We start from the raw sequence: 12,101 nt of genomic DNA on the forward strand, positions 1-12,101 counted from the left end.
TTCACGTTTTGCTTGTTTGTATATGTAGCAAAGGCTTATGGTGTAAATTAAACCTGTATTCAAAGTGTGATATATTTCGCCACTTGTGACATAATGCACCGGAATCGTTATTTTTTTTTTTGTTCTTAAAAGGATTATTCCAATTCTTCTAATAGAAAGTACTGTATGACAAGAATGGTTCACATGTGTGTGTCTAGACTGTTTATCTAGATCTAGGATTCCGTTTCCTGTGTTTTTTTTTCTTTTTTTGTGTAACGTGTGCCTCGCAAAATGGTCGATATTGAGACCGCTCTGACCTGATAAATCAGCTTAATGATATAAAAAGCTACTAAACGATACACAGTGGGTGTATGTTCAAAGCCGGATGTGAAGGGAACAAAGTCCAAATATTTCCGTATATTACAGCAAAAGCTTTTTCGAAGTTACTATTTTAAAACGCATCGAAAAGCTTTGCAGGTATGTTGATTGTTATTCTCCCGTCTGAATCCAATGTATCGTCGGAAAAGGGTATCTTCTAAATATGATTCCAAAGGCAAAACATCAATAATAATTATAATTGTGATGGAAAATAGTAAATCACTATTATCTCGTTGAGAGTTGTTGAGCGGGCGTATAATATATACCAACTTGTTCAATTGAATCGTGTAGAATTGGTTTGAAATTGAACTGTTTTACGTTAAAAACGACAACAGCCTTATTCATAATATTCAATCAAACCACAGACCGGCTCTGTATACAATTCAATGAAAAGAGCGTTTCGTTATTTGGGGTTTGGCTTCGTTACAGGTAATGAGGCTAGAGGAGACCTGTGGAAAAAGTACGTGTCCTAAAACGCTGCCCCAAAATCGTCGAAAACAAAGTACCAATTACGGGATTCGACTCTACTCTAAGCGCTGTATTGTTTCCCAAATGCATAGCGAGCTGTTGATACCGACAAATAACCAAACGCGTCACTGGATCAACCTGTAGCTGGCCTATAGGACGGGGGGACGGCTGAAGAACATGCTACTTCTTATGGCGAAAAAAACGTGCTCATTACTCCATCTATGTGAGCCAATGCGCGTGTCTTTTCAATTTCTCTACCCTGACATATAACTCCATTTCATTTGTGTGCACTGATTACTGTCTGCTGAGAAAGGTTTATTCGACTAAATACTAAAATGATCTAGCTTGTTATATTGTCTATTATGTATATATAAGCTATATATATATATATATATATATATGAGCCAATCTCGACTAGCTAAATTTTAGAACTTCGCTAAACCGTTGGAAAGTATTTTCCGGTCGAGATAGAGGCGCGTTAACACTGACGACTTCTCCGAAGACTCTCTGATTTCCGGAAGTCAATTAAAAGGAAAAATGTCAGCGTCAGCCAGTATGATCAGTGAAAGGTAGCGGAAGGTATGAAGAGCAGATCGGAGACAAACACAAATTATCCAACCGGGCATCAAACTCGTCACCCCGCTCGATTCTGCACCTGGCAGACTGAAGTCCTCCCGATGTCGGCTAAAATAGCTCATTCCTTCAATTTACGTGCTCAAAAGATCATTGCAAAGTGAGTTGAGAATGCTTATGCATTAAATGAGAACATCGACAATGTTGGACCCCCTTTAGATTTTGTAGGAATTTTAAGGAGCGAATGACATTCTACGGTATCGCTTGATATTAAACATAGTAAATAGATGGTTCTAGGTGGACGGGTGTCTCAGTTTTGAAGATATTACACGAACGAATTTACGAAAATGATGAAACATTGCTGAATTGTATGTTTACTCCCTGTGGCTTACTTATTCCCATTTGCGACAGTTCAGAGCGAAGCAAAAACAATCAATTACAGTTGAAAATTAGAACGTTCTGAAAACTAATGATCCTTAAGTTTAATTAATGTCAGTTCAGAAGAAAGACTAAAATGCCTCTTCTTTTCGAAGCTAATTTGTATCTTTCTACTAACGCTGAACTTATTTAGTCTGAGCCATAGTTGGTATTACTAGGTGATGAGTTACTAGGGGATTACTAGGTAGGTAGGCGGGCTCGTGACATGAGTAACTCGTAATTAGAGATATAAAAATTAGGCTGTAACAGCACTAGATTCTCGTTCCCAATCAAAGGATTACTAAGAAAATATCCCCTTAATTGATAATTGATTACACACACAGAGACTATAAGGATCGCATGTGAAATCAAAGGAGAATTCGCAGGGCTACAGAAATTAAATCAAAACTATCTTATACAGTTCAGTAATCCGAAGTGTAGGAACGCTGGAATATGGAGTTGAAAAAAAGACTGAGGTTTGGATTTGAACGACAAGAACTGCTCCGACCAACCATATCTAAGAAAGGGCCGTTCGGGATAAAAACGCAGCTCGGTCAAATCGAAATTTCGCCACAGAAAAATATACATCGGCTAGTCGAATATTTCGGGCTGCCTTTAGGTAGGGTACGGAAGGAGTAACTTCGGTTCACAGGTCAGACAAGAAAGAATGACGTAAAGTACCGTTACAACATGACGACGGCAAAAACAGTATAACAAAAGTGACCTGGAACACCAGACACAATCAAAATTACGAGGTTTCGACTGTGACCCAAACACTTTTGGGATTACCAGCATAGCAAATCTATGCAGCGTAGCTTAACAAACAGATACCTTAAAGCGGAGCCAGATATGTGAGGGTGGATTGACTATTGGATCGCCTTTAGAGAGGAACGATTTTGCACATCGTAGGATCTACGTGTGCAGGTTACCTGAAAAATAAGCAAACGTCATTTAAAGCAAGAACGATTACTTAGCTGAGTACGCTATAATTCACTCTTTCCAGGCCCAGCACTTCAAAGTGAGCCAAAAAATTTAAAAAAATCAGCTATAGGCAATTGCTCTACTAAAAGAACGCAACTGTTATATCATCATATGCTTGGAACTATGCACGGTAATTGCAATGAGACATTGAGAGGGCAACATGCACCCTTGCTTTCATGCGTATATGGAATAAAATTAATTCATCTCAATGGAGACGGCCATTCTTATTGAGGAATGGCCTCCAATAAAAGTCTTCACTATCCTGATTACCTATTAGACCAACCTACAGGATAAGCAACTCTCCCACTCTTAACCATTTGGAAAAGCGCCTCGGGTGGTCTGGTATATGTGCCCGAGCGCTGAAGTGGACAAGGGCAATTCGCCTGTAGATGTGTGCCTCAGAAGGAATTGCCCCTGTAATTACGAGCTGCACTAGACTAGCCGAAGTAGATAGGAAGTGATGCCTAATGATGCATTGTCATATTTGATGGCTGGCGCCCTTGGTCATGCACGCTAAAGCAGCGACAGCATCTACCGACTTCGCTTGATGACCGCATTGCCGAAAATGGGCCTATAGGCCACTAGATGGATTTCGGGTAAAGCTGCGGTAGTTCTTCCCGGACTACACATACCAGACTTCTGCCCCACTGACTTGACGATAATTATTATAGATTGCTTTGAGGGGCCTTAGGGAAGCCAAGGAGACGGACCGCCGAAGAAAGACTACCTTCCTTTAACCCCCGAGTCCCCCGGGTACCAACCAGTCGGAGTCTTGTCCTTCCCTGACAGACGCAAATCTAACAGAAACGCCTAACTGGCGCTAGTAATTAACAGTGGTCTAGTGACTTGAGATTTGCATCTTAGGCCATCTTAGACCGATGTATACTTAATGATCGCTTTATCGAAATTTGAATTACTTGATGAACTTGTTATATTCGTAGCACTGACACCGAGAATCATGGATGTACGATATCGCTTTATGGTGTTTGAAAATGAAGAGGAACTACATAATAACAAGTAATTAAATGCTGAGTGCCATCTAAGAGAAGCGTATTAATAAAGGCTACATATATCTTCTAAACTGAGGTATGCGTTCAAATCCTGTTAGGAATAAGTAACAGAAATTACAAGTTTATCATTCGGACACAACATCGCCCGATAAATACGTCGTAAAACCTAAGTCACACTTTGTAGCAGGACTTCAATATAAGTACTCTAGATCGCCGAAATCAAAGCGTACTTATGCACTGTAAATGCAATACTCGTGGATATAAGAGGCATTTGCTGTGCTCTTTTAACTTCTTAAATGCTTCGAGTCTATGAAGAAACTAACCCTATCCTTCAGGGTAATCACTTGGTATAGTCGATCGGTGAACCACTCGATAGATTTTTTAAGAAACGCAACGGTTGCAGCTGTCACAATCAGAAGCTCGCAAAAACTATCAGCCTAAATAGCAGAAAGCTTCTTTAACTTGAAAAGCGCTTAGACGGCTGGTTATGAAATTTTAATTCTTTGAAAAAGGCCCGAGACTCTAGGCCTGAGCAGAGTACAATCAGCTTTTTTGAAATCAGTATTAGGCTTTCTCTTGATGACTCGAAACCATTGAGGCTACTCGTTAATCGGCATCCCAATGTCGATCGAAAATATCCGGAAAACAGTCAATTTTGTAAACTTCTGAAGCCCAGCTATGTCAGCCTAATTTTAACATTACGAATTGCACGCAGGCATAACCCAGGCAAAATCGAAAATACTATATACGTATAAGATTCACCGTAACAGATCCGGATTATCCTAATATTCTTTGCAAATCAGTATAATTAAGATTTAGGAAAATATTACATTTGAGAATCTCATTTTCCTCCAGTGCGCCTGAAATGGCTTCTAAGAAGCCTACATTTGATATAGTAGCTATCTAAATAAACAACGAATTACCACAATCTGCGACCTTATGATCACCTTTATACGCCTCCGACTGTACTGGCCTCAGCTGTAATTATGTGCGTCTATGGAATTCGTCATGGATGCAACAGACGGGATGTTCGCTCAATTAAGCCCCTTGCCTTCCTTGCTTAGTTAGGAAGCAATGGCAGCTAGGTGGGCCAAAACAATCGTTCGATGACCATCCGGTCCGGTGCGCTGGGTTTGCAAGTAGTAATGGCGAAAGTCTTGTGGCACAGAGGCCTCGTCTGTCTCCAGGCCTTTCAGCCTAAAGGCAAGACATCCACGTCGCTTGCCTTTAGGCCTACGCGTGAGAAGACTCCTTAATTGGAGGACGCAACGAAACAGCGCCTCTGCCGATTCCTGGATGACCGAACGATCAGTTCACCAATGCTGCGTTTGCCTAGCCACCTCTTTTCATTTTGTTACCGCCTTTGGCTCACACCGATCGACGTGGGTTGTTTTGTGCCAGCACACAGTGTGCAGTTAGCCAAAGAATTCGCAGGAGCCGAAGGCAGACATAAATGACGCGGCAAGATAAGACGAGTTGCTTTCTGCCGCCGTCATCACCCGCATTCAGTCGCTGCTTACCCTGGTTCCTTCTGATGCAAGATAAGATTGATCGCACAATAAGCGCTTCTGATGCCACAGAAGCGTCCCGTGGACTAGCGTTCAGCCACGGATAAACGAGGCTAGTTGGATTCAAACGGGTATGGCTCTCTATTTGGTGCTTACTAAACTGCGCTCCTTGACCCAGCAAAGTTGCCAGGCAAGCACACACGTGGTCGCCTTAAGGGGCACAAAGTCGATGGCGGAGGGTCTACACGCTACCGGTGGTCGTAGTATTGCTTTTGGCGGTGGTGCCGATAACTGCGACGGTGTGAAAAAACCGGCAACGCTGTGCCGCTTAGCGATCATCTGGGGCAGACCTGTCCCGAGTGGACCCGCTCGCGTGCCCTGCTGAACGCGTTGATCCGCATTCATCATTTGATCACGATAGCGACAATGTACGAGTGGGCTAACGGATTAGGTTGAACGAGTTTCAGTAAACGGGGTTGAAGATGGGGGAATCGGAATAAAGGGGAAGTCAGGGGTGGGCCAGAGAAAGTGACATCAGGCTAAGAAAAGTAAAATAGAATTCTGATATGATTTAGAGAAAGGTAATTTGGAGAATATCGTTAACTTACCATTACTTTCCGAATTCTTAGCCAAATGTTGCTGGAAATGATTCTCTCACTGCAACTAAACTGTTTCCTATATATATGTATATATATAGGAAACTGTTTATATTATAACAATAGTGTATATATATAGTAAATAATAGTATATATAGTTCTTGCACACGGTCTCATTTGATCTAAAAAGTTATTTTCTACAACATGCTTTCCACTTTTCCATTAATAACTGCAGCAAAAAAGGTTTGTAATCCTCTGAAAAATCTAATACCATTTAGGTCATAGCGAATATACATGTAATTTCATCTTGCGTGGAAACTATTTCCTAGCGACTACGCAATAATCATTTCCAGCGCACTAAACTAACTTATACAAACCGCCTTTGAACGATACGGCCGGAAACATAAGACCTCGACGTTTCCTGCAAGCGCCTTAAGAAACGTTATTTTATCGTTTACACCGAGTGGTAGTACACTCAAGTTTATGAGATCACATTTACTAGTATGCTGTCTCACATTCTATCTAGTGAGAAGACCATCTCAAGCTGATGAGTTGCTCTCTTCATGCGCCTCGCGGTTGATGTGTCTTGGTTCAGGAAGGCAGATTGCCTGCAAATCTCAGCTCCTTTCCTATACGTATTTTACTCCCTTCCTTGCTCTCTCTCCCTCCCTCCCCCTCTCTATGTGATTCTTTTTCTTTTAGAGTGTGGCTGAGCAAGCAAAGCGACCACCAGAATTCACGGCAGCCTCTCCTTTTCGTCCTACGAGAGCTCGGTGAGTCCTCCTAAACCGCGATAAATTAATGAGCGTCACTCCGGGCATGTGGATGGCCAAGACCCGAGGAGCCTAGGAGTCCTCAATGAGGAATGGCCAACGGAGCCTTAAACAGGAGGACGGAGAAGCGGGTGGAAGTCAGGGGGTAAACGAAGGCTATAGAGCTATACTCCTTACGAAATTGTTAGTAAGGACCACACTTGAAAGGCAACAGCCACAAGAAACACATAACGCAGTTACGCGCGGAGATGGTTGGTATTGCAAAGAGATGCACTGATGCCAATAGCGGCAGCGCCGCGGTTACGGGATCTTATGAGGTCTTCGAGCCCTGTACTAGACACTACTCGTTACTGCACCCCTTCGTATCATCACGATGTGGTTGCTGTGGTTACTGCTGAACCCAAAGATTGAAAGCCTATTGCCCTTTTTCTCTTTTGAGGAGGGCACAGTTCCCTTGATATGTAGGGGGCATGCGGGAACGACTGCTCATTCTAGGTTGTACTGGCGATGGTGTGCTCCTGCAGGAGTTAGATACAAACTGCTGCTATGGGCACATATGCTGGTGCAACTGTCGTTCTTCGGCTTCTTGGGCTAAGAAAAGCGCAGGTAATAATGCAATAATAGCTTGGGGGTTCATTCCCTGCCGTAGTCCTGTCGACCGCAATGGGCGGAGAGCGTGATTCCTCCTCATATCTTCATCATAGTGGGCCCATCCTGGACTCTCTACAAGAACTGTAGCTCATAGTAGGCGACATATGGAAGTGCAGTGGAAATTGCGCGTGCTCGAAGCAACGTCGCCTGTGCACGCGTCCACAGAAATCTCTATACAGTGCATAGCAAAGACTCGTGTGTGCAGGCTCAAAGACACTGTCAAGTGAAATTGCCCTGACAGGATTAAGATAGCAGATTATCGTAATGGAAAACTCCTATTTATGTAGTTTCAGCGAAAAAGGTAACATAACGGTAGGTCTTGCTTGTTTTTGCTCGAACAGTTACGTGCCTTCTTGGCGACTGTGTTATTTAGTCGAATTCAAGTAATTACAGAGAGCTGCGGAATCGGAAGTTATTGTGACTACATAGGGTCATACGCTGTAGATAAGATGTATGAATAAGTGTGTTAGGACATGATATCAAATTTTATGTTAATCTTTGCAACGTTAGCAATTACCGGGGGTTTTTCCTTATCTATCGTCAGATATACGTTATAATGCGAGCCAGACGCCTGAATAGATGTTAATTAAATAAACTAATTTTATTTTAATTATACATAGGTCAAAATAGCACTTGGATTCTACCATCTACCTAATGAGAACTGAGGATAATACTATTCGGTAGCAATGGAACTTAATAATATCTTACTATTGTATCTAACTTTTGTTTTTTTTTTTTTTTTTGTTGTTTGAGTACTGCGAAACGACATGAGAAAATTTTTTCTTATATTACCGCTTCACTTACCTATACCTGTAATACCAAGGCGCAGGTAGGCAATATTTTATTAAGCTACGTAAGCAGAAAAACAGCGTATTTTTTTGAGTGTATTGCAATGGTAATCGTAACTAAAGGGCACGGTCAGTAGCAATGCATTTTTTTAAATTCCAGCATCGACAAAATTTCTACCAAAAAATTGTTAATTAGGAAAAATGAGAAATTAAGGAAGATAAGGAACTGATATTAAGGCTAATAGCTATTTATATGGTTACCACACCGTTTTATAGGTCTGTTAGAGAATTGCTATATAAGCTTGTTAACATCAGTTCCGGTTGTGAGAGCAAGCTCTTAATGCTACATAGCTAAAAAGAGGTTATCCCGAGAGCTTATTCGTTTAAAAAAGGATAACTAATGATTCTAAAAGACAAAGAAGAAAATATAAATTCTTAATCAATAGGTTACTAGCGAGTATAGGTTCTATCCTAGATCTCTGAAGAACCGTAATACATCATGCGTTGATTGAAAACTGATGCAGCGGCCGCCAGCTAAACGGCGATGCACGCACTATATTTTGCTCGCGACCTCAATGTTAGATCTTGAAGGATTATTTAACCTTTTCTAAGGCCGGCCATCTTCTCTGCCTCGCACAAGATGAAAGGCTTAGTTGTATGATGAGATCAGGTTAAACAACAAGTTGGTGATCCAACTCTACTGAATACAAGCCCGGATGCAATTATCTTTGTTTACAGTCATTGAACATGTAGAGAACGAGTGCTTCCCTATACTCATTGTGAAGTGCCACGTACCACCCCTCGGAGATTTGGGTAGCCACTAGTCTCTTTGGCTAGGGTGGATTAACTTGATGAGGGCAAACATAATCTATTACTTCAGTGCGTCGAGAAAAACGTCGTTCATCGAAAGTTAGCGCAACTGGATAAATGATACCGATGGATTAGTGATTGATTGATGCTTAAACGAAAAGAGCTTTCTGGGCACGCTGCGATTGGGACCTTAAAGGGTTACCGTGAAATGCGGCGAGAGTTCGCAAGCTTATAGACAAAAGCAACGACCTTGCACCTCTTGCACGGTACTTGTGCAGATGCTGATTTTTAGAATTGTTGTGGCATTGTTCTCAAAATAATACCATAGAAAAGCTGCATACATAATTCCGTAATATTCTACTGCTCAAACTTGCTATGGTTCATGCATCTTTGTATGGACATTAGAAAGCAGAGATACGCAATCCACAAGCTTAGTAAATAGCAAGGATGTATATATATATATATAATATAGCTCACTTTGGAGATCACATAAAACTTCGTGCGGTGCTTGTTATCAGGCACCCAATTGCCTGCCGCGAGTTAGTCCAATTCAAATGCTACTCCGGCCTGCTACTAGGTAACCAGCTGCTATATATATATATATATACATACATGGCCAATATATGTGCAAGCTTTTTATCTGTCCAGTTGAGACTTAGGGATAAAAACTGAACGACAGTTAGGCTCAAAAATCGGTCATTTGCCCCAGCAAAATTAATAAATTTAAATTATTAGGACTTTAAAAGACTGCAGTCAGTAAGGTGATCTTGAGATAATGTAACACTGAACCTCGAATATTAATTTTAGACCTCATTTGTCGGTTTGGGTATCTCAGATAGCAAAGAGTTTTTAGTTTCGGTACGTTTATATATATAGGTTCCTTAAACATATAATAAGACCTGCTGTTGTGGCCTAAACAGCCCCAACGTTCTTTGTGCCATCGTCAGTTCACGAAAGGCATTCATTTGTGGCCGTAATCCCTTTCATCCATATTTTCAATGTGAATTTCAATACAGCGCAAGCGTGGTCATGCAAATGACGTTAGCATTAGGATATTGACGGTGAGCGTGATAATTTTCGGATTATCTTCCTTATATTATGAATGACTGCTTTTGAGGCGTTTTGCTTTGCAGGCCCTGGATCGTCTTTAAACGTCGCTCTGCAGTCATCTCCGTCTCCCTTACTAGGCGCTTTTGAATGACGGTTTTTGTTTTACAGTTCTCGTTCCCTTTCGAAAAGTACAACTCAAAGCTCACTGCTGTTCTCTATGGAAAACTGAGCTCCACAACAAACTAGTAGTCAAGAAAGCTTCGTCTCAGCGTATTCATCTAATGTAAATTTAATGTTATTACTATTCATGAGCTTTATTTTTTAGTGCTGTTGGCCAAAACCAAAGAGCAGCCTGGGCAGACGCGTTCGCGTTGTGTGAAGCGAGTGGTCATGGACTTCTAACAATCTGTCTACTGATGTACACGATTGCATCTAGATTACGCCGACTCTGATCTGTCTCAAAGAAATTCTCAGGACAATACGCAAGTATCGGCAGAGGCCGCCATATATTACTATCTTCACCAATTAAACTCTATATTAATAAAGCCGTTTGGTCGAGTATGTTAAAGCAACTGTGCTTGAGTTAAAGGATACTGGATACTTCCCGTGCTCAGCGACATTTCGAACCGCCCGTTCCATGATTCAGCGAAATTCGTGAAACCCAAAGAAGGATGAGGAATTGGTGGCTCTTTTTCTTTTATCTGCCTTAATAGGATTATTATCGCCATTTAGCCTAATCAGGTATGTCCTACTTCGTAAGATAAGCTTTAGCCGTATTAGAAAACTAAGTTAGTTTAAAATCAGGTTGATATAATATAAGACATTCTGCGTATACCATTTACGCGGCTGTAGGTTGAATCGATAGGTTGTCTGCCGGAGCAACGAGGCGCAAGACGCTTCTACCTGTTTGTCGGCGAAGGAGAAATCGCACACCGCCTAAGTGCGGCAGAGCCATCATGTACAGTAAACTGTTTTATGTTTTAATAATCTACGTAAGTCCAAAACGTATCTCGATACTAATAAAGATCCCTCCGGGACACTTGTTGCACGAAAAGCTGTCAAGTACTAAGCGCACGTTCGATAAGAAATACTTTCTCTAGAAAAGGCTAACGCCTTTTTATCATCGAGCATGCTCCCATCACTTTATCGGCGTCCACATCTTATCTCATCGGCTCAGTTTCGTTCCTTGAACGGCTAAGGGGGCTTTTCAAGGCTCTATATACCCAGTGTAGGCTCTCATAGATCCTTCCCGGTAGGTCGGTTACCCGGTCGACTGAGCAAGCTTCGCTTTATTACTGAGCCATCCTAACATCGCCTTCTTAAAGAGCCTTATTATAGAGGCTACTGCTGTGGAAAGCTAGCGCGTTACCCAACGGGCCGTGCGATTGTCTCACTGCTTGAGGCTTGAATTTCGAAAAGCTTATTGCGGCGTCGCTTGTTGACGCTATTTAGCTCGGCCCAAGGACCAAGGCTGTGAACTATTGTGGTTTTCCTAATACCGTCTATCCTGCCCTTCTGTTCCGACTTCAATGCCTCAAGGCGGGGGACAGCTGGAGGCTAGCGTACCCTAGCGCCAAACTTACATACCTGCCGTTGCGGTCAGAACAGACCCTCAGGGATACCCTCATATCGCCATTCATTTATATATTCCAGTGTATGTTCTGGGCATATAAGCAATGTACATAAGGTTACTCAGAAAGCGGGTGTTTCCATTAATCCCGCTACCTGAGGCATATGAGATATTTTGAAGGATTGAAGTTGACATCAGGAGTCCTCTTGGCGGCCGGGGGGACACAAGGGATGGCAGCGGCGGTGGCGAAGACGGACAGTAGCCGGTGTCCACCAAAATGATTAGGGCGAAATCTAACGGATATGTTATCTTCTTATGCGTAAAATAGTGCCGGCATCATTTTACAGATAGCAGCACACACACTGTGCATACGTACAAACGAATAAATTAGGCCGTACATCGAAAACAATAGCTACTGATTGGCATAGGGGGCGATGATGGACTGATACGGACTGATTCAATAGACAATCGGAGAAAAAGGGGTTTTCAGCTGGATAACGTGCATTGCCAATTTTCGGAACTCGTCTATTGTATCAGTCGAATCACCTC

Source organism: Varroa jacobsoni, unplaced genomic scaffold, assembly GCF_002532875.2.
Source record: "Varroa jacobsoni isolate VJ856 unplaced genomic scaffold, vjacob_1.0 scaffold_1225, whole genome shotgun sequence".
NCBI lineage: Eukaryota > Metazoa > Arthropoda > Arachnida > Mesostigmata > Varroidae > Varroa > Varroa jacobsoni.